The 24,294-nt window shown below is 49.8% G+C and overlaps 1 long non-coding RNA gene across 1 annotated transcript in view; it reads right to left on the bottom strand.

The window, feature by feature from the left end:
- LOC142558186 (uncharacterized) overlaps positions 1 to 24,294 on the bottom strand; it is a 55,623-nt gene that overhangs the window by 445 nt on the left and 30,884 nt on the right. The window lies entirely within an intron of this gene.

Below are 24,294 nucleotides of genomic sequence, written 5' to 3'. Positions count from 1 at the left end.
GCACTGCGTCAGTCGGGTTCGTCTTCACCCCCGAACACCCTCTACCCTCTGCTGCCTCCTCGCTCGCATCCACCCTTTTACGATTTCTGTCTCTTCGGGGGGAAATCGCTCTCCTGTGACGCAACTCGGCCACGCGAGGCCACCTCCGCCCCCCCCCCCTGAGAATAAACAAAAACAAGATACAAGAAAAAACGAAATAACAGCGGCCACCCGAACGAGCGAGCGGGCAGCACGCGTCCGTGCGTCGTCGACCGGAAGGAGTTTTCAGGTTGGCGACACCAGAGGACGCCACCGTGACGCGATCAACGCCCCCTCTGGTGTGCTTAAGACTAACCGCGCTTGCGCTTGCAGGTAGCGACAAAGCAAAGCCGTTTTCGCTGTCCCATGCGTCACGCGGGTGCAGCCGCCGCCGGCTCGTTTGTTACATCAGGCAACAGCGTACACAGACCTGCGTCATCGCATATATAATCACCTGCTCGCAGGAGGGACGGCAGGAAGTGACGAACGCTCGAACAAAAGAAATCGCGCACCGAAACAAATAGACGAGAGCGTGAACGCGTGGCTGTGACACCACGTCACCTGAGCACACACTAAAGGGGAAGCTTGCGGGGAAAACTGCTACTGCGCGAAAATTTTGGGGTCGCGGCGGAAAGCGAAGCTGGTGTCGACTCATGGCAGACGCGATATCGCGCCCAGGCATGCCCATGGCGGTCGATCACAAATGCCGACACTATCCGTGGCTATGGTCATTCGGGAATTCGGGTTTGCTTTAGACAGTGGCCAGCGCTAGGTTCCGGAGAGTCAGAGCGCCATTTTGGCCGAGAAAGGAAAAAGAAAGCAATTCACGCTCCAGGACTGCAGTTCCATGTAATTCCGCCGAATATGAAATACAACGGTAGAGTCATCCTGTGGCCGTCACTTCGAACGGAGAGAAGAGACGGGAGCAGACGAATGCCACAGTCGGACTGCGCATGCGCGAAATTGCAAACGGTTTCTGCTTGTAGCTGGCAGAAGTGACTCCACAAGGAACGTATTCGCTACGGTAGACAACATGATTTTTATCACAAGATCAGCGCGTTTGAAGCTCGTGCTCGCTGCGTCTGTTGACGTTATCAGCTCTCAATAAGTTATCACCTCTCAAAAAGCTCTTATAGGCTAGAAAAGTGGGCCACGGACTCATACATGTATACAGTGCGCGTCACTCTTGTGTAGAGTACGCGAACGGGGGCCGCTGGGAGGCTCCGCAGCCAGCCAGCGACGTCTAACGGTAGTGGCCGGGTCAGAGATTAGATGCGTCGGCCGCTGCATGTCCAGACAATTCTCATCTCGAGCCCAGCAGCTACCGTTAGACGTCACTGGCTGCCTCCAACGGCCGCCGTTCGCGTGCTCTACACAAGGGTGACACGCACTGTACTTCATGGTGGAGGACTGCACTGAACATCTGGCAACCACCTTAACACACCACGTCGCCTCTAGTCGGGGTTCCGAGATTTGTCGTCCTCTGAGACAGGCTTACTGGGGGAATTTCGCTTCCGGCTAAGCGAACAAAAACCGCCAAAATGTCGCGGAAAATTATTAAGAAGTCAGCCGTATAGCAGTAAATGCTACCGTCGAAAACTTTAGAAAGACGCGTGCATCTATAAGGCAGAAACAAAGCGAGACTTCGGAATAAGTAACCCGACAGGTATCCCTCAAGCGAAAAGCATTTCGTAAAAGAAAAAAAAAAAGATGGCACGCGCGAGAGATTCCACACTTCCGTACGCAGTACAAAGGCGAAGCAGGAAGTGACATCGTCGTGCTCCGCCCACTGGTCGACGGGAGCGGAAGCGCATCTTCTCGGCCGGTCGCTACGAGTGGATAAACGAGTTGTTCCCAAGCTACATTATGTATACAACCAGATACGTACTTAGGGTACTTGATTCCCCCCAATTCAGACATAGATGGCGAAAAAAAAATAATAATCGAGGAGCGTAGGTTTCTGTAGGGCGGCAAACAGCTCAGAAAGGAGGAAGCGCGAACAGACGAACCGCAAAACTTGTGCAGGCGAGGAGGAAACAGAAGCAGCGAATCCAACGTTGCCTGCCGAAAGCAACGTACCTACAGAATAAAAAGGACGAAAGAAAAGAAAAAGAAGAAAAGGAAGAAACCCTGCCTCGCGTGCGCCTGTGCGGAACTCGCTGCATCACTGTTATTACGTGCCTGTCGCCGCTATTACCGTCGTTAGTGTTTCCACGCGGAACGGGCTTCTGCAGCGTGGAGTAGCAGACGAACTGCGTGGCGCACGCAGACGAAGAACGGGGACGCCCAAGCAGACGACGGGTTCCTTCCTCCGCCGGCAAGCAAAGCAGTCGTCTGCAACACGCAGGGAGGCACGCGTCTTTGCACAATGTAGCCACGGAGCCGTTTCGAAGGTGTATCCTTACAGTCTGAAGCCGGGACGGGCAGCCATGCGGCTCAGTGCGCCCCGAAGCGGCAGCGACAGAACGAGAATAAAGCGCTACTGGGTACGGGAAGAGCGAGCGAGAGAGAGAAGGAAGGAAGGATGGTGCGCAGAAAGTAAGGTGACACGAGAAGCTAGGTCAATTCTTCTCTCGTCCTTTTGTCCGTGCTCGCGCGCGTATAGCGTGAGTCACCGGACTACGACGACGACGTCGTCGTCAATTTCCGTGGACGCGGTGTTTCTTCGGTTCCATGACATACGTCATTCGCTACACTTTTTAGCGAAGTGTGGCGCGACGTGCGCGGGCACCCTGAACGGACGGCCTCTGGAAAGTATAGCTACCGGAGAAGACCATGTGCCAAGCTATCAGGTCGCGGCAAGGCACGCCTTTCGAAAGAGACAAAGAGGAGGAAACCCGCCCCTCTTTCAGATGAAGAAAGAAAGACGTGCGGGAGGGGTGGGGGAGGGGGGGAGGAAGGACGCTGAGCAAACGTCGAAGCTGTGTGCAAACGAACAGTCGGCTAAACAAGAAAAGACCAAAACAGGGACAGACGAAACCCGCCATCTCCTCCGAGCGGCCACGGTCCGTTCCGCATCGCTAGGCCTAACCGGGCGGAACGCAAGGTGAGGGCCCCCAGGAAAAAGGGCCGCTGCTTCTCAGCACCTCCTGTTGGCGTTTACTGTGTACGACTCACTCCGAAGCGCCAAGGCGAAGGTGCGCGCAGGTACCGAGGTGTACGAAAAGCTGTCTTTTCGTTCCTTGCGTCGTAACAGTTCACGCAAGTTGTGGCTGAAACTGCCACTGTAGCTGGCGCATCACTTCAAGAACGACGGTAAAGTGTACGAATGTTGACGATATTGAAAATCAAAGACGGGGGTAGAGCATAACAGCGTGGCATCCCCTCGAGAAACGCTAGTCAAACTACTGCACATCCAAGATGGAAGCCGAGAAAAAGAGTCGAAGCCATTATCCAATCCTACACTTTGCGCCCATGAAGCTCGCACACGCCTCTTTCCCCTCCCTTCTCCATATTCTTGCCCCCTTCATTTCGAGGAGGCGCGCCGCCATCGAATCCAACGATGCGAAGCCTAGAGGACCGCGCGCCATCCGTGAAGATTCGCAGGACACACTGGCAGGCGAGCGGAGGAAGAAGGACTGACCGCGAGGCGAGCCGCTTCAGAAGAGCGAATCGGGGAGGCATGCAGCGCCAACTGGTGAGGCCACGCAGAAAGAGGGAGAGGAGGGAGAGAGGTGCAGATACCCGTGGCGAAAGAGCCGCATGGCTTTCTTTTGTCCGCCGGTGGCAGCAGTAGCCCGCCGCATCCGCCATTGTCTCTGTACGTTGCATCGTTGGCGCCGGGGTGCTGCCGGATGGAGGAAGGTGGTGGGGGGAGAGGGGGGGGACGTCCCGCTTCCAGAAACGTCCAGAGCGCACACCGAAGAGTCAGAGACCTCCGCGGCGGTCGTTAGCCCCGCCGGCCACCAGCCACTGGACACGGGCCCTCGGAGGCTATATACACAGCGGACGTAGTATACACGCGTGCTCTGACCGCCGCTCGGCTTGACCACTCCGCTTGACCACGTGACCGTAAACGCGGCCTCGTTATCGTTGGGCGGAGTCGGAAGGCGCACACGAGACCCAAGTGGAACCGACTGCATACATACATCCGCAGTGCGCAATTACACGCCGTTCGTGTGGATTGTGACGAAGAGATAAGGGACCCTTACGTGGACGAGGAAACGAAATGGGATATAGTTGTTTATATGTGGTCGACTTTGGCGTAATAAGCGGTTACGCTGCAAAGTAGGGCACGAGAATGACTATATACAGTGGTACTTCGTATAGTGAAGCATGTTTCTATAGAGGACCGTTAGGCTACAGAGTTCATTAGCGTGTATACCGAAACATCGCTATTTACGAAGTGCGCTTGTGCGTTGCAGCTTTTCGGGGATGTAATCGCCATAGCTTTCAGGGTAACTTCGAATTTTGCAGGGCAATACCTCAGCCATGGAAAATGCCACTGCGCATTTCTGTCGCCCGCTAAGAGGACGCCTTAAGATTTCCCGTGAGAAACAGCCTCGGTCACAGTGACTACAAACAAGTTTGTAAGGGCAGATGCGGATTGAGACACTGCGTTTCCCTCAATATATGTCGCTTCCAGATGTTTTTTTTTTAATGTTTTTATTTCGAAACTCTACACCCATGGAAGGGCGAGCGTGACAATTTTCACTAGAAGACAGTGAAAAAATGCACGAGATGGTTTAATGGTAATTCGTGTAATAAAGAAAATGGTCCTTGGTGAGCACCTGTCGTTCCACACACGGAATACGACCACAAGTGAAATTCGCTCTAAAGGATAGCTAAACCCGTATGACACGAATACTCGGATATGGCGAACGAGTGCCGCATGACAGTAATGTTCGTTATAGACGGGCTATAGACGTGGGCTGTATAGGTGCACGTTCCTATCGTTTTTACAATCCAAAAGATTAAAAAAATATAGAGCTTTCATATAATGATGATGATGATGATGATGACAGGGATTTCTAATGGCAACGTCCTCAAAATGAGGCGGTGACAGCTAGTCAGGTTGCCGGCTTGATGAGTTCTCCTTAATCTTTCCTTTCTTCATTAAAAACATCTATCTCTATATTGTACAGTTACCTCTATACCTGTAACGACACCGGCTCCATCTATCTCTTCCTGTTTTTGTTTTTTTTCCATCAATGCTCTAAACGTCTCTCGCTTATGTCGACTGCTGACGCATTAACGCTGCCATCTGCTTTGAAACCCAGCGCTTCTGCATGCAAGGTGGACGTTCCTAGAGGGTCTCGCTGGATCGATATCTTGGCATTAGATTACGACGTGCCGAGTCCGACTCCAGATTTTCGCTGCAGAATATACGCATGCCTCCTCTTGTTGCGAATATTTGCTCCGGTATCTTCTTGGCCTCAGGCAGGCCAGCTAATAGCGAGGCACTGCCCATTTGTGTTATCGTACTTGAGTTCCGTCCCGATTTATTTCTTGCATTTGTAAACCTCCGTGAACTTTTTTTTTCCGTCCCTCGCATTTCGATATACCGTCTGTTTCCCTCGCTTTCATTTCTTTTTTTTTTTTTTTTGGTGGTTCCGCGGATCGTGGCCCAGCGGGTATACGACGACCAGCCGACCTGCGAGATGTGCCCGGTTCGATCACCTATACACGCCGGACACTCACCGGTTTACAAGACGGGTACGCACGCGGCCCCCCTGCACCGCATCCGGCCTTCCAATTAAGGCTGCACTGAGATGCAAGAGAGAAAGCGCTTCATTGAAATGCAGCTAATTCAGCGGGAGCGTAAGTGCATACGCGCCTATACACACGCTGCTCCGCACAGGGACAGGGGGATCGCGCGGACGGAAATACCCTTGGGAACGGTTCGCACAGACTACCGCTGTGCTTGCAGCGCAAGAACCAAACAGAAAGTTTGAAGCAGCCGCAAGCACTTTCACTAAAGCACACGTCTTTAGCGCAACTCTCAAATGCGCATCCTAGTGACCTTGGGGTGATGTTTTTGTTATCGATGCATAAGGCTTACGGAAAGGTAGAGCACTCGCGAACATCGTTTTATCTACAGTGCATACTATATATATATATATATATATATATATATATATACACATACACACACTCAACACGTGTGAACGCGGAAGTGTTGATCGTTGTGAGACTGACACGACAGCTACAACTATGGAAATATCGCAGCGCAGAGTATAGCACGAAACATGAAACAAGCGTCGTAAATGGCGGATGAGCATATATTAGGCTCGCATATAGCGAAACGCTATATGCGAGCCTGCGCCTGCACAACGCCTGCCTGCTCTTCAGAAGGGAGCTGACAGCGACACAGAAATGGAAGATAGGAAGGTGGAGAGGAAAGAAAGAGCAACAGGACAAATCTAAAGACTATATAAAGTAGAACACAGAACAGATCACGCACAGTAGGGGCCAGTCACTGAAGGTCACGCTACCACAGAGTGTTGAATAGAATAGTTTCGACGCTACAAACGTGAACTGAAAAACACGAGAAACACGGACAAGCCTCCCTTTCCGTATCTTGAATCCTATACACCAACTTGCTCACTTTTTCTGTTTTTACGTGAAATATATATAGCATCGAAAATACAGACTTACTCGGATTATCGCCCCACCTGTGGACATCGCCGTCATTTTTCAGCGGAGTGCATATAATGATTTCTAATGGCATCCGCTTTGGAACGGAGTGGCGACAAATAGTCACCTATAGCCTGAGGAAACTAAACAGGTTTTGCTACAGCTATTGCAGTCAAGCATTTTGGGCATCTCCTTATTTTTTAAAGTTACCGATGCTCGTAAGGACCTCGCCTTTACCTCTTTCCTGCTATTTCTTTTCTTTTTTTTCCCCACCACTACGTCGAAACGCCTCCTGCTTATCTCGACCGCTGATCAGTTAACGCCATCGGCTTCGGATCCCTGCTTTTCAGGAGTCGATCTCCCACACACAGTTCGGGGCTGGGCGAATGTCTTGGCATTCCATTACAATGTGCTCAGTCGATCGTCTTCGAACTTTTTGCTGCAACAGACATCATAATTCATCCCGTTGCGAATATTTAGTCCTGTATTTTTGTTTGTTTGTCATCAGGAAGCCAAGTGGGGCCTCAAATAGCAAGGAACTCTGTCAGTTGTGTTATCGTGCAAATTTTCTCTGTTAACTTTTTTCTTTTAGGCGCCTTCTTTGGGGAACTCCGTGGACTCTTAATTTTGTTTAGTTCCATTCACTGCCTCGAATTTACTGTCTCTGTTCCTCTTCCTCCTTGCTGCGCCCAAACTGTTACATACACCAGTGCACTCTATAGATATAACTGCCATTTTTCTATCATCCATGTTGCTCAGGTGTTCCTCAAATTTTGCTTTGCTCTTATCAGACTTCAAAAGAGGTGCAACCCATGTCACCCTGCATGGCCTTATCTGTGGCCTTACCGCGGACTCTCAATCAAATTGTCCCACCGCTCTTTGGTTAGCGTGCGACCGAGACAACATCTCCGATTTTAAAGCACACAGAACAGCGTTTCAAACGTTAGCGCTGACACCATTGAGCCTTTCTAAATTCCTTGCGTCACTTCGCCTTTATTGTAGACCATAAGTAATCAACGTTTCATAATGCACTGCATTTCGCTTTCAGCCTCAGGTTTTGTTGGTGATTGTTCGTGCACGGGTCTTTCCTTCGTCTACGTATACGCCCGGGCATTTATATCGCTTGACTATCGATATGACTAGCTTAACACCAATTCGTTACTCGTTCCTTCCCACTACAAGCCCTAATTCCCGATTTCTTCAGTTCAATAGAATGAAGGTCGAGTCATGTCGCTTCATTGCCGCACGTACTGGCAATGCTCTGCCGGTCTCCCGCATTGTCCACTAGTACAGGACAGTGTCACACGCATATACCTTATCGCAGGGCCTGTAATTCATGCGGCCGCAGACATTCGCAACCCTCTAAGTTCCCTGCTCGTAGCACTATACACATAAACGTCGTCCGGATATACATATAGCCAGGGGGCGCCTCTGTCGGACTCGTGCGGATAATCGCGCCACCCGCGGACGTCGCCGTCACATGTGGAGTGTGCAGCAGGAGGCGTCGACGATGCGCCGTCCGGCAGCGAGCCGTTCACCCAGCGCAGGATCGCCTCCGGCGGTGTGGCTGACCGCGTCGCGCTACACTGGGTGCCGTTTCCGGTCCGCCGCCGCCGGAAACGCGCTGGCGCGAGAACGCGGGAGAGAGAGAGTTAAAGAGAGAGAGGGGGGGATGGGGGGGACAGAGAATAAGACGAGACCGCGGGCTCGTGCAACAGGAGGCGGTGGTCCGCTGTAGACGTCGCCGACTATGCAAAACGCCTTAATGACGATCCTGGCGATTCTTTCACGATTAAACGAGCACGGCGCAGCGCGCGCGTGCCATTGAAGTGGCGCCGGCCGTAGATGGGGGGGGGGGGGGGGGGGGGATTACGGAGTTTGCCACGAGGGGCCGCCACGTGGGGCAGCCGGACACGGTTGAAGGGAGCGCGAAATTGGCGTCAGGTGGCAGGCCGATGCGAAGAGGCGGCGCCAAGGTGATCGCGTACGTCTGTTCGCCCGAGGGACGCAGTTTGAGCAAGTATGCAGAGCATGCTCGTCACGGTGGCTCAGCGGCCATATGCCGCTCGGCGCAAGGTCAAGGGTTCGACTGCGCGGCCACGGTCCTACGAAGGCATAATCACGTTAGCCGAAGTTATATATAATGACGATATCTTCAGCCGGGGCCGCCGGAGCTGCGAGACGAGTTCCCGATGGGGTAAGCGGATGCGGCATCTAATTAATCTTCAAGGGGAGTACGGTAGCGCGCAACCCTCGTGAACTTTATATCTAATCAATCGATGCATCTCGCAGAAGAAGCCGTGACGTTTGTAGTTATAAGTCCTCCGTATTTCTTTCTGCAAGTGCGCTAGAACAGCGTGGCACTGTAACGATTTGCTGGCTGTTTTTCGTTTATCCACCCACCTGCTTTTTTTTTCTCTCTCTCTCTTTAGTACGAGCAGATTTCTCGTTATTTTTTTTTTCAAAATTCACCCGTGACATATAACACGGTTGCAGCTTTTTAACGTACATCTATATCAAAAAAATTCTTAGCCCCATGTCTAATAATCTCATACGAACAACATACGAGATTCACAGTTGTGTGAAAAGCGCGAAGTGACAGAGACGGAAGAAAACAGAACGAGCGTTTACGTTCAACTTAAAAAGGTTTTGTTAGAAACTGAGATACGTAATAATAAACCGCAGTGTGTTCGCATGGGAAAAAGACACGCGTGTTAACGGTGCCGACGTAGAGATAAGATTTCACACCCGATTTAGCTGCGACTGCTTAGAACAACCCTCGGGAAATATTTTTTTTTTCTTGCTATGTTGCGAAGACACGCAAGCTCGGCTGATGCTTGCGTTCTTGTTGGCCTCGATTTAAAAAAAAAAAAAAAAACGCTTCGACGATTTCACGTGTTAGTTGATGCGCATGTCTCAAATGAGAATTTTCGGTATCGTCTAATCTTTGGGAGAAGCCGCGCAATATCGGTAATGCCGAGACAAAATGAAAGCCGCCGTTCTTTTCAATGAATAAATGAATGAATTTCAAAGAATCCCTGCGTTATTTTGGGCGATCAGCTGAAGCATTGACCCCTTCTGACTTGCACATCACGCACCACACGTCACAGGATCGAATGCCGTATAGCGGATGCACAACAGACTTCTGGCAATTCGTGAACCGTGTGACGCGATTAGCAATACACGAACCACGTAATGCTGTCTTCTTCCCATTTTCGATGCACAGCTGCACAAACTTTTCCTATGTAGCTTTTGTGTAGCTATAGACGTCTGTTTCTAAAAAAAGCTTTTTATTTTCTTTTTTCAGTTGAAAGTAAGCTCTCGTCCTACGGATCCAAGCCCAGTTCGTCATTTCACCGAGCATACGAGACTCCCATACAAAAAAGAAAAAAAAAAAAAAAATGAAAGAAGAAACATGTACAGTCGCCCAAATCTTTAACTGGTGTGCGGGAGCGGCGACTTTTCCGTGCGTCAGCGCCGTTTGACGGGGCGAGGCTGGAAACAGTCTGAGGCTAAGCGCATGCGGACAAAGCGCGCTCAGCTGGGCCCATCGTCTACTAGGCTGTTTCCAGCCTCGCCGCGTCATACGGCGCTGACGCCCGGAAAACGCCCGGAAAAGTCGCCGCTCCCGCACACCAGTTAAAGATTTGGGCGACTGTACGTTCCCATGTATCATATACGTATGCGTGCCCCGTTCGAAGCATTGAAACATACGGGTATCTATAGGTGACCCCGATAAGGGCTTATTGGATCACTGTGTATGGGACACGTGGGATTTTTGATGGAGGTTTATGAGATGTTTCATAAGGACATCTCCGAGAAAAAAGTGAGCGAATAAATAAATGAGCGTAACCATTTCTCTAGCTTTCTTTCAAATCTTTAAAAGAAAAGTAAATGAAGAGAAAGCCCCGGACAAATCACAGACGCAGGCGCCACAAGTGAATGGAAAGAAGGAAAATAAGCAGCCCTCGCAAAAAATCGCACATTGCATTCAGTTGCATCTCAGCACGAAGTCTATTAGAGACAACCAAAATATCAAAAAGAAATACGACAGAATGACTTTCGTAAGGAAGGTTTAAAAAAAACCGCAGTGTAACTTCGATATTCCTTAACGTGCACTTAATTCAGAGTACGCGAGCGCATTTTGCATGCTGCCCTCATCGGAATGAGGCCGCCGAGACAAGGGGTCCAACCCGCGACCTAAGTGGCTCGCCATTTAGGTACCTATAACGCCATCAAGCAAGGAAGCTGTTTCCTCAGGCGTGCAAGCCTGTCGTGCTTAGCAGAGCATGACAGCGTCACGGTGTTAATGCGTTCATTATTTTCAAATTGCGAGATATAAAAAAAAAAAAAAGCCGAGCGGCAAAGTGAAGTTATTTCTCTCGCCAACGCATTATTCGTGGCACCGGGCATCTATAGCACAGCACAATAATTACCACGGAACGCTCTAAATTAGCTACAGCTAATTAACTTCAGAATTGATTACTTTATGAGAGACGAGAGAGAGAGAGAGAAACCCTAATGCTAAGCCGGAGATAATGACCTTATATATATGGGAGCACGTGTTAATGTTGCCGAATCGAAGTCAGCTGTTGTTCAAATCATGCATATGCAGATGGCAAAAATTAAGATATACGTGCTCCTTGGAGAGCCCACGAATTTATTATAAATTCGAAATGTTGGGAACAAGTATACAATAAGCCGCAGGCCTTTTCACAACCGTTAACTGTTTGAATGAATGAATGAATGAATGAATGATAATTTCTGAAATATAAACCGTTTCAGCTATTGAGCAGTTCGCATCCAAACGCTAGGGGGTCACTTTAAATGCAGGAACAAAGGCGCAATATAATTTCTTTTTATTTCCTAGTGCTTTCAATATACAGGGTGTTTCAGGTAGCTCGGGCCAAACATGAAAAATATGCAAATGCCATGTAGCTGGACAGAAACAAGGTAATGTTGTTTAAATCCACTCCGAGATACTCTAGTTGCCCTCTGTATCCCGCCTAGAAATATATTAAGGATAGGTTACGTGCTCGCGCGATATATGGAAGTATTCAGCATTAATATTAAAATATTAAATAAACTTTCTGACGTCGAGCGTATAAATTTTTGTCAGGAATCCTGAGGCAACGTGCAGCGTTGCAATTCGGAGAGTGGCTACAAAAGTTTGCCACGAAATATATTATAATGGTACATGCACGCCTCGGCTTAGTGGACACACACACACACACACACACACACACACACACACACACACACACACACACACACACACACACACACACACACACACACACACACACACACACACACACACACACACACACACACACACACGTCGTTCTGAGAATGAGGTCGTCGGTTCGATCCCCGAGTGCGGCAGCCGCGTTCCGATAAGGGGCGCATGGAATGGTCACGTGTACAGTGCACATGAGCACAGTGCTTTACCTGCGCGTTTGAAAAGTCCCTGCAGGGTGCACGGTCAAAATTATTCCAGAGACCTGCGGCCGCCACCACGGCGTCTCTCGTTCATGACCACAGAGGTACTTTTCAAGCGATCACACACTGTCAACCAACCTATCCATCAGTCGTCCAGACAATCAACTAATCAGTCAGTCAACCAACCAACCAGTCAGCCAAAGACTTTCAATCAACCTATACGTCAACCAATCAGTTAGTCACACTCTGTCAGCCAACTCAGTCGATTCGATCAGCCAGACAACTAGCCTACTACAAGTTAGACAGTCAGTCAACGATATGTAGTGCTACCGACCACTCACTCAACCAATAATACTCGCTTTCAATGTCACCACGTTCCGGATGCAGTGATGGAGGAGCTCCCCATGAAACGATACGTTAAGCAACCGCGCAGTCACGCGAAATCCTTAATGTATACCTGCGCAACCCGCACCAAAGCTTATAGGACAGCGCCTCGGAATCTCCTTGACGTGGCGATTTGATTATACCGTTGCCGTATTCACATCGACCGCCGGAGCATGCACGGAGTTTCCGCCGTCCTATATAGCTCCCACGCTTTTGAGCAGTCGTGCATGACAAACGCGTAGCTTAATCGCACATAGTAGCTTCGCGCGAAGGTTTCGCCCAAAGTCAAGTATATAATACATGGGTCGAAGTTCGTTTTATCGTCGAGAGGTTAAGCAATCCAGAGCAATCGGACCTTCTGGCATATAGTTGCACGGCTTATAAAAACAGGCCTAAACGCGGAATGCGGTCGAAATGCAGGGACTATATGCACCGTATACATAACACGGGAAGAAACGGAAACGAGTGGCCCGATTTTTATTCATATCGCGAGAAGCCAACGTACAAGGACACCTCGGACGACACCACGTTGTCCTTGGTGTCTTTGTTTGTTGGCTTCTCATGGTATAACTGTACACACGCGGCTGTTTCAACTAAATGTAAACTAGATTCTCTGGCCTTATAGGCGCAAAAAAGAAATAGTAATAACCATCTGAATACGAGGCACGCCGTGTATATATAGTGGGAGGCTCCGGAATAATTTTGGACACCCAGATTTTCTTTAACGTGCACCTAAATCCGAGAACAGAAGCGTACATTTCGCCCACACCGAAAAGCGGCTACGCGACCTCGAGCTTTAGCAGCGCAATGCCATAGCAACTAGGCTATATACCGCGGTTGTTAGTGTTCCAAACGAATAGCATTACTTGAAAATCTGTTTTTTCTTTTTTCGAGATGGGGAGTAGTACACTGTTTAATACTGAGCCCTGGTGTAAGAGGTGGCGCAAGTCACAGGATGCGTGGGACTTGATAATTACTGCGCTAATGAACTAAAATCACTAAATTACTTGTCACTATTAGATTTATACAGCTCATCTCGATAGGGCACGATCGTGGAGATACCATTTGAACTGCGCATAATTGCTTACGTGGCTCGCCTTTGGACACACTTCTCATACCCCCTTCCGCCATTTGTAATGTCCACGCCAGTCTTTACAATATATAAACAAATAAATACACAAGTAAAAAGCAAAGGACAATGTGACAACGAAAAACTAGGGAAAAGAATACGTGTGTCGCGAACCCGACATACACTTTCGAACCACGCGGTGCGACTGAGCGTCGCAGCGGCCCCATTTTCCCCGTTCGAACGAGGCAGTCTTTCCATAACAAGCGAGCGCTGTTATCACGTGACCAGCTGTCGAGAGCAGGCAACGGGTACGAACGTACCAACTGTACACGTGACAGCTACACTCGCAGTCCGTCCATCGGCATGCCTACCCATGTACCGCCAGCTACGAGACTCTCGAGACTGCACGGCAGACGGCCATTGCTCCCCCCCCCCCCCACCCACCCACATCAGATCGATACCGGTGCAAAAATCTGCCCCCTCGTCCATATGAGCCTGCCTGCCGCAGTCCGTGCTTTGCGGTCGTCCGCATTGCTTTCAAGATGGCGCTAGACTGAGATGAGAAAAGACCTACGTGCAGTTTACGCAGTGCAGTAAAAAAAAAAAGGGGGGGGGGATGAGATGAGAAGAGAAAAGAAATGGTGCTGCGGGGCGGAGGAGCCGATTGGGCCTAGCACCGCGCGCTGAGGCCACGCCCCCCTCCTCCGCAGCCCCTTCCTTGCCTTTCGAAATAGCCCTGAGGAGTGTGCGCGCGTCGAAAGAGACAAAAAAGAAAGAAAGGAACCACCGCCGACGAACGGAACGCGGCAGTGCAAGTGGGGGGGCAGCCCCGATGCCACGCCTCTTTTTCGTGCGATGCCTCCGGAGCCCGCTGCGCAGGCGCTGTGCTTGCTGCAGGCCGCTGCCCGGGCGACAAGTGGGGAACGCGGAGCCGGGTTCTTGATGCCCCAAAATGCTCATTCGACGTGCCGTTAACACCGAGCCCGACCAACGTGTGGCGGCATAGTGTGTGAAGGTCTCGGAGGCTGTCTGTTTCCTCGCATCGGATATTTCCGCCTTGCGTGGTCACGATTTTGTGTTCTCGAAACCGCGTGTGGATGATGTGGATGATGATGACGATATAAACTCTGCCTCTATGGGGACACAACGTCCTTAGTCCGAGGCGTTTTCGTGGCAGCGTAAGCGCTCGCTATAGATGTGTGCTGCGGGGCGCTGGCGCTTGGGCCAGGCAGGAAAGAAAGACGAAGAACTTCCTTCGTCAGGCGCGAAAAATTTCTGGTTCATATATGGCTTCGTGCCTGCATATGTCAGATGACATTGTCGACAAGTCTTCTTTTGAATGGTGCGACTAAATTACGTTTAAGTTTGGTTACGGGGCTAAGAAAGCTCTAATATGTATAATGAAGCGTGGCCAATACCGTGTTTCTTGTCGTCTAATGAGCTAGCTGTGTCTTGTTTCAGCGCCAAGTGGAACGCTCCTATAGCACTTGCTACCTTTGACCCTATGTTATCGATTTCTGTATTTAATCTGCTTGGATCTGCAACATGATATGCAGTATGAAATTAATAAATATTAGGAGGGGGACGGGGGAGAGGTGCAGTTCAGGACGACGGAGAACAAGGTGGTGTTGACGAGATTATAAATTTACAGGCAAAGGATGTCAGCTGACGAGAGAGAAAGATAACTATATACAGATAGAAAAGTATATTATCCTGAAATGGGCACAAATTGGGTTGTTGGAACAGAAGTGCTAAGTTGGGCTGTGGACTGACAAGGTAGTAACATTCTGTATAACATTGATAAGGTCACGTCTACCGTGAACTTGTCAAGCCAGAAAGAACGTGAAAACATAGGATTGGCAGCGACGCCACATTGACATTCCAGCAACAGCTTCCAGTGACGTCATGGATTTTGACAGTTTCCGCTGAAGCCTGCGCAACTGTTTTTTATAGACAGAGAAGGATACAACACTGCAAGCGAAAGAACGCGCAGACTCAGTTAGGCAACAACTTCTGGGACCATTCCCGTGCACAGAAACGACTCAAGCAAGCGGGAAATGCATCGACATCTGCGACGTCACACAGCAGCGGGATTCGCGCGAAATTGAAAAAGGAAACTTTTGCCTTCATTTTCCCGCTGATTATAGACTATTTTTTTTTTCGTTCCACAGCAATACCAGACTAAGTTTGGAAAGAACACCCAAATAGCTCCCAAACAGAACGCGGCGCGTGTAACTGGTGATTAGCGGATATGACGTAAGTCCCAGCAGGTCACCTGAGATTTCTCGGACAGCCGCAGGCGGTCCTGTAATATCGGAAGTAATACGTCACTTGCGACGAGCCGTTACAGCGCCGTTATTTTTTTTTTTATTAAGGTTGGTATTATAAATGCCTAGTTTTGTGAGCTTCTCACGACCCGCATCCAGTTGCATTTCAAGAATATAAGCTTTCAGCACGGATGCTGCTCCACATCTTCGCTATCTGAATTCGCGCGGACGACGGCGGCTGCGAAAACCTGGCGCCCAGGAAAAACCATACATCAGCTGCAGGGCCCATAGATATGCTGCGCGCTGTCCGTATACACATATAGCTCGCACTGCAGCGTCAGGTTGTCGCAGGACCCCTTTCGGACGACGGGCCCGCGCCACACCCTCCCTCCTACCCCCTCACCGGAGTGGCGCCACCTCGGTGATGACGTCACCGCGCCACACACCGTTCCCTTATTTTGTTTCAAGGTTATCAGCAGAGCGTGCGCGATCACAGAAGCGTGTCGTCGCGCCGGGCGCCTCCCCGCTCGACAGCAGCGACAGCGCAAGCTGCAGAATACTGTCGCCGTTGCCCTCCCGTCTGTTGCGTGCACGGCGACGTCTCCTGCGCGCCAGCGCGACCGCCGAGGAAGGGGGAGAGTAGCATGGCGCCCGGCGTACACACCCTCTCTCCACGGGATCCCGCGTGCCACCGAGCGGCGTGGACACAAAAGGGTAGGAAAGTGGACGTGTGTAGTTGTTCGCTTCTTTGCAGCTGAGGAGGACAACCCTGACTAGTTGGTTATAAAGCAGCCATTATATATAGCCCATCAGCTGCACTGCATGCAGCCACGTGGCACGTATTTCTCGCGTATTCTCGGCGGAGAATCGCCCGACAGCGTTGCGTCATCCATTCCACGCGGCGCGATAGAACGCTCCATGTGGGTACCACTCACTGTTCGATGTGGTTGTCGAGTAAAGCTGCTACAGCCTATGGCGCGCATTTCGGTCGTGGCGAAGAGTGGACGCTGCGCAGAGTGATACCGAAGTGTCGGCTCCGCGGACGACGCCACACCCACGACGAGAAGACGCCTGAAAGGCGCGTTTCCATGTGGTTACTGCTTTACGCTCTCTTCGCGTTCTTGCAGGAACCAGGAACACCGGCTGAACCAGGAACACCGGCGGAACACAGCTGCGCTAGCCGTTTGTTCTTTAAGTATTCGTTTTTTAGCGCGGCAGCGTTAAGGGCCCCGTGTTCACAGAAAATTCGGTGTCGGCGGAGCTGTCCGTGAGCGAAAATTTCAGTATATATACTTACGTATATGTATGTGCCATGCCTTGGTATATGACATGCGGTATATGCGAGCTATACTGCCGCATCATTCTATCACTAAAGTTGCTCACACCTTGTCTTACATTCTTGACAAAGTTATTCCACGGAATTTTGAGACTGACAGCCCACAAATAAATGTCACGAAGCAAAACACCGACAGCGCATGCCTTTTACGTTAAATCTTCTCAGATTTAAATATTAAAAGTGCGAAACGATGACAGAAACCTGAAAATGATGCAACTCTTTTTGGCCTGGCTTTGCAGTTCCTCCGGTATCGGCCCCCGCAAGAGGCCGCGTTTCTACAAGAAAGCTCGCCTCCGTGCATAGCGGTCGCTGCCAGCGTTTCCCGGTAAACATTACGGTTATGTATGCCGCAGCTGCCGGGAAGCAGTCAGGGATCTTTGAATATTATCGCCTTCCACTCTTCAAAGCGAAGCGTAAGCTTACTCAAAATTTGTCCTTCTTTCCAAAGAGGAATAAATGCGAAATAAATGCATCTTAATAGAAGCAGAACTATATTTATCAATGTTGTGTCCCAAGTGACACTTGCAAACGCAGCCAGTGTTGGACGGACGTTGCTTAATTTAGGGCCAATGACGGACCAACATTGCAGCTTTGTTGTCCCAATGTTGCCCATCATTGAGCCATCAGTGCTTTCTGTAGTGTTTTAAGCGTGACGTTATATCAATGACACATATGAACAAAGCCCCATACGAGGACCAGTGCATAACTCGAAAGTAACCAAGTAAAAATGACAGAAAAACAGTGAAATCAATATAAAAGACAAGTGTTCGCACATGAAACGCTAAGTGTAGCTGTCACGTTATAAAATTAAGCAACCAGTCTAAAACGGACACAGACAGAGGAAAAGCCAGGAGTGACGACTTTGATATGCTGCACCTGGCTCAGTGTATGTGAAAGTGCGATCAAGACAGATGTCTTTCTCTCTTTCTTTCACGCCCGCATCCCCCACCCCACGTGTAAGGTAGTAAACTGGACAAAGGCTGATTAACCTCCCCGTCTTCCTTCCTCCTTTCTTTCTCTATCAACGCCGCACTTATGACTGTGATGAAAGTCCGGCATGACGGAAGTTCATAGCTGTAGATCCACTGTTGGTAGTATATCACCTTGTTCGCGTACTTGTTCTTCATCCTCGCCTTTCTTAGGATGGTTTCTTGTTTTGAATAACACGACAGCTACTTAGGGCCAAATGTCCGTTCTCTTGTTCCCCACTTAAATTGTTATCTGTCATCTCTTCTTTAGTCATTTATTTCCTGATTAAGCACAAAACTTCCGAATACAGTCACAGAATACGAATCTTGCTTTTGTGTATCATTGACGTAACGCCGTGCTTACAGCAGCACAGAAAGTAGCAAACACCTAATGCATGGAACAAAGGAGGACAATATAGATCCAATGCTGCAGCGTGTTGGACAGCGTTGGTCCAACGTCGCTGGCGTTGTGATTGCTGCTCGGGACATGAGATAGATCGTTGTGTTGTTCGTTTTGACATATATCGTTTTTGTGTTTGTTGATGTACTTGTTGACTGGTTGCTTGATGTGTTTGTTGGTTGGTTGGTGGGTCCGTCGGTCGGTCAGATTGTTTGTTTGGGCCACTGTCACTCACTAAATGTTCTTGAAACTTCCTAAACTATGTCTCTTTTAGAACTAAATATAGTCGATCTTTACCTATAAAAAGATTACCTATAAGCTCGACCATTACAGTGACCCTTGAAATTCATGAGTTCATGGCGCGAGCCGGCGCGAAAGCTTCTAAATAGCGTCGCCGCCTGCTTATTGCTTTTGCGTCTTTTCTGGCTTAACGGTAAGAGCGGTTTTTTTTTTTTTTTCGCCAGTGTACAGGGGTGATTTATTAATGCAGCTCCAAATGATCTTTTGTTTAGTGTTCTGTAAAGGTAACCCCTCCCCTTTAGATATTTTTTCTCAAGAACGAAATCGTCTAAAGAAATATACTACACTTCTTTCTCGTATATTTCATCTTCACTGGAGAAGAGGCGTTCGGAACAGAGTGAGCGACGTGTAACTGCCTGACCAATTAAACAACTAAACGTGACCAGCATAAAAGGGGATGCGCAAACGAGCTACTAACTGTCGGGACCTGTATATACCAGCCAAGCTATTCGATCATTCACTTGACTAACAGCACTGGTCGGGAAAGAGTTGTAGCGAAAGGCTGGCAGCCCAAAGACGACTGCGCGATGGCTCGCATAACGACAGCGGATAAGCGGAGGTGGGGTGGGTGGCGGGGGGGGAAGAAACCCGTCCTGAAAAGCGGTAACGCGTCGCGGCCGCGCACAGACGCGCGGCGAGATAGCAGGCGACAAAAGAGAAGCAGTCGCGCGTATAGTGCCGCGCTGGACTCGAACGCACGACGCCGGGCATTTCGACCACAAAGATGCGCTCGAACAAAGAGCGCATGCGTTGAAGTATGCGCGCAGTCAATCGTCTCCCGAGCAGGGTGTCCTTTCCTTCTGCTTCTCCTCCTTTTGTTTTTGTTTTTTGTCCTTGAGTTCTGACATGCTTCCGCGCGAGAGGCTCCACATATATATTGCTCGGTTCGTGAATCAGTCGAGCGGTGAAATGTACGGGCGCGGCTTTTGTAATACGCGGTGAGGACGTACGGCTCACAGGAGAGCTGCTTTTATCGCGCAGTCTTGCCGCGACTTCGTTGCCGCGTCCGCAATACATTGTGGGTTTCTCGAATATGCGTACATTGGTTCACTGGTCTCCACGGCCGGGTTGTACTTTGCTTGTGTAGCCCACCACGACGGTTTTGAGTCCCTCGGCTGATCTTTCGCAGAAACACACACATATAAGGAGAGAGAGAGAGTTGAGAACTAAGGTGCTCACTTGGCAAGTATAGTAATGCTTACTTCGTAAGGTTTCGCGGCCTTGGCACGGCATCTGATTCACGCACATCGTGATCAACGTTATATACGTTATATACGTTATATATATATATATATATATATATATATATATATATATACACGTCGGTGGCGCGCCGTCGCTCTTTTCGGACGTAATAGCCGGGAAGAGGAACGCAATAAACGGGAAGCTAATACACATCACATTACACGAGAACTAAGCACGACGGATATATATATATATATATATATATATATATATATATATATATATATATATATGTGTGTGTGTGTGTGTGTGTCGCGTAAAAACCGGGAAAACGTAACAAGCAGCAACGTAGGTCAACGAGGTCGTGTTGGGTACGTGTCGTGAGGCAACGGTTATACGCCGCAGTAGACACTCTCTCTATTCGAGATGCCTTGCCACAACGACCCTGCGCGGTGATGAGTGTCTACATGACGATCACGTGCATGCGCACTGCTCAAGATATATAGGCTGCGTTCCAACACTCGCCGTAGACGGCTATGCACACGGCTAAGCGGACAGCGGCCATCTTAAGTCTCGTTCCAATTCTCACGAAGACGTCAGAGTAGACAGCTTCGCGAAGACAGCGTCCAAGTCAAAAACACTGCAGGTTGCTTTCCTGCCCAAACAAGATGGCGCAGGAGCAGGACGCTTGGAAAGCCGGCAGGAAGGTTGTCTACGCACAAGAAAACGCAGACGCGCTATATATCCTACGTCCTTAATGTAAGCTACATCGTGCTTTTTATAGGTCTGCAGGCGCAAATACTTAAAATACAGAAATAATGTGTGCTTTTCTCAACCTTCTTGTTTTTTTTGGCACCGCGAGGTGGCGTCGCGTCGCGGAAGCGTCTTCCGGGCGTCTTCCAAACGGCTAGAAACGCGTTCCACTACATGGCCCCGAAGCTGTCTCGGCTGTCTCCTTGGTTGTCTACGTAGACTGTCTTCGATGCTGGCCATAACAGGAACACACCTGTAGTAATGGGCGGTTCATTAATTTGTTAATGCTGAGATCGGCACCACTTGCGACGATGTACACGTCTTTAAAACACACCGAAAAGATGCGTCGGTGTTCTCCTCACGTGTTTCCCTCTATAGAGCGTGTGGAAGGCTTTCGCGGAAGACATGAAGTATAGAGAACGCTAGCTGGATTCCATAAATGCAACACATACGCACTTACCTGACAAATTAAAACGCCAATTAGAGACAGTTTGCTAATTAGTAAATTGAGCATTGAGACAGGCCGCGCAGATTGTATCGGTTTATCTTTTCTATTTATTTTTTGTCTATATAAAGTCGGAACTACGCTGTCTGTCACAAGCGATTCCTTAATCCGTCCGGAATAGCATTAACCAAAACAAAGTAGGATACATATACGATGTAATATATACAACCAGCAAAGCACAAGCGGACCGTGACGGTGACAGGTGGGCAAACGAAGCAACGGCAGAAACGGCGCCGCTCGGAATCTCACTTCCTCTTTACACTCGCAAATGAGCTCAGTTTTTAAAGCACGCTCCGATCGTTTCAACCCTTCCGTGCCTTCCTTAAGGTCAACTGCTATCGTGCAACTACGTACACGTCTGCGCCTACTCCCTCCTCCCCTCCCCCACAACCTTCCCAACCGGAAGTCGGTCGGGGAGACCGGAAACCGTAGCACCCCTCTCCAGCCGAGCAGCCGCAGTGCTGACGACTTGCTCGCAACGCGTGCGTGAAAAGAACGTTCCAATTAGTCGGCAACCACAGCGTGTATTTAACTAGCAGGACCCGCAATATCATATGCTAAGTTCCTTTTGTATATACATACTTCCTTTTCTTTCTTTAAACACCGTTTCCGCACCCTCACACCGGCGCCTCGGCTGCATACGGTGCCAATTAATACGCTACTGCGGGTCAACGCACGGATGTGACTCCGGGGCTCTCCAACGGGCATGGAGACGCAGCACCGAGAGTATGTCACGTGACACACCCAGGTAAAGTCGCCGAGCGGCGACGGGCGTCGCATTCCCATCCAATTATGAAGAGGGACGCGTCTCCGTCCGATTACGCATGCGTGCAAAGGGATCTCATTATCATGAGCGCCTCCACGTGCTGGCGGCGCGAGCTGCAGCGCCGCAGTCCACTCCTCCCGGGTCGCTCGCGAGAGCCAGTGACGTCACTTCCGGTCGTTCCGTGGCGCACCCTACAGTGTATACGTGGGCAGGTGTGGGGACCTGCGATGAGTATGTGTTTCCGCTTCCCACGGCTCTGCGATTGGGGCATCCGAGTTTCAGCTCACGCAAACTTGGAAAAACATTGCGGAAGGAGAAGATGGAGGAAATCTCGATGGAAATTTCACGGAAACGAGTAATCACTCCCTTGTTGCCTCGGGCATTAGTATACAGTGCTATCTGCGAGGATAATAAACTCAATCGTCCTCCTTTTATTTTTCTGTAACTTGAATAATAATTCAGAACGTAGGTATGTGAGACTTTCTTGAGGAACGTTGTAGTTCCGGTGAGGATGAGAGGTAAAGAGATTATCTGTTTGACATGCACGTTGCTTGTCCTGTTGTGGTTTAACCTATACGACTAAAGTTTTGAAGCCTTAATACGTGCGTAATACACCGCGTTATTTGGTCATACGATATAGCGCGAGTAAGAAAAAAAGCAAGAGTGAAGAAAGAAATTTAACTTCAGCAAATGACAGTTTTAGAAATCTTGTGCCGGCGGGCATCAAGATTTAAAGCAAATATACAATGTAGCGTGAGTGCTTGCTCGTACCGTATTCTCTGCTAAATAAGCACTGTCACCGCGGACACCTAAAAACTGACCGAGAAAGCGGCGAAGCGACAGAATGTACCGGGCGCTATCGAGAATAGAAGCGAGAAGCGATGGAGGCCCGGTCACGTGTTAAAAGATGGCGGCGCCTCAAGCATGACGCTGCAGTCAAGGCCTTTTAAGTAATAATTCAACTTCAGAAGGTGCTACTGCGGTTCCCCGCATGCCGCAGTGAAAGAGGGTCACTTGATTCCCTCCTGACGGCGACGCGTTGGACCATACAGAAGACGGAATAACGAAGCTTGGTGCATACAATATAGAGTCAAAGGCAACTGATTAGAAGAGCCAGCGGGGTTTTTTTTTTTTTTTCGTCTTACAAAAGCCGCCGTAGAGATGACGTTATCTTTCCAATTACTTTTTTGCCGATTTGAATAGACGTTCTCTCGAGATGCTATTGAATATCGCGGAAGTTTTGCAAGGGCTGGCGGAACTGAACAAGTGTTGCCGCTCGTCACATGTAGAGGCACACAGAAAGAGTGAGAAAGAACACTCAAACGACAACACCGACGCGCACGCTTCGTTCCCACGCTTCCGCGAGCTGCCTCTAGGTGGCGGAGCGGTCACGGTACTCCTTGAATTATTCCATACGGCGAGTCATGCGGAGTAACTCTAGGTACTCCTAGGCAGTGGCGTAGCTAGGTCGTCTGGCACCCGGGGCCGATAGCTCTTCTGCGACCCCCCCCCCCCCTCAGGGTGTAGTCGAGGAAGGCGAGGATATCAACAATTTTCGAGTGTCTTCAGACGTATATGACACCTCCCCCCCCCCCCCCCTGCTCCTGGCCCCGTGCACCTGGGGCCCACGCCTCCCTCCTCCCCCCCGTTGCAACGCCACTGCTCCTAGGTAAACTTATATAAGTGCCCAGGGCCGCTTGTACAAGGGGGCATCCAGCGCACGGGTTCGAGCCACGGTCGCCGAAGTGTGAACAGGTGTGCTGACGTTCACCACCAAAATTTCCATTACCGCAGCATACGTGCACACGCGAAACGGGATCTTCGGCACACTTCAAAGGAGGCACCGCCGCCGTCGCCGCATTCCGAGAAATCGATCCGGAACTCCGGGAGGAACACCGTGCGGCGTCTTCGAGGGTGAGCAGTACATGCCCCCGAACCGACGCGCCGCCTCGGGGCCGTTAAACCCCGCCGACGTGAACTTTCCGTCCCTTTACCTCTCGCAGCGTTTTTTTTCTTTCTTTATTTTTTATTTTTATTTCTTCACTCATCGGAAACAGACTGGTGCAAAGCTGCTGCTGGGCCGCGACTGCATGTTATGTACGGACGGTATACATAACACGGTCCGCTGACTCGCAACTCACTCTCTCCAGTTCAGAGCCGCGCGCGCGCGCGAGAGAGAGAGAGAGAGAGAGAGAGAGAGAGAGAGAGAGAGAGAGAGAGAGAACGACTCTCGCTTTTGCGTGTATGTCTGTCTCAAGCGCGTCCGCGTGTCGACAGGGGCTTTTAAGAGAAGAAGAGAGGTGATGAGAGAAAGTGTTCATTTCT

The sequence above is a fragment of the Dermacentor variabilis genome, chromosome 9 (assembly GCF_050947875.1).
Source record: "Dermacentor variabilis isolate Ectoservices chromosome 9, ASM5094787v1, whole genome shotgun sequence".
Taxonomy (NCBI): Eukaryota; Metazoa; Arthropoda; class Arachnida; order Ixodida; family Ixodidae; genus Dermacentor; species Dermacentor variabilis.
This window is presented reverse-complemented; position numbering and strand designations above follow the sequence as displayed.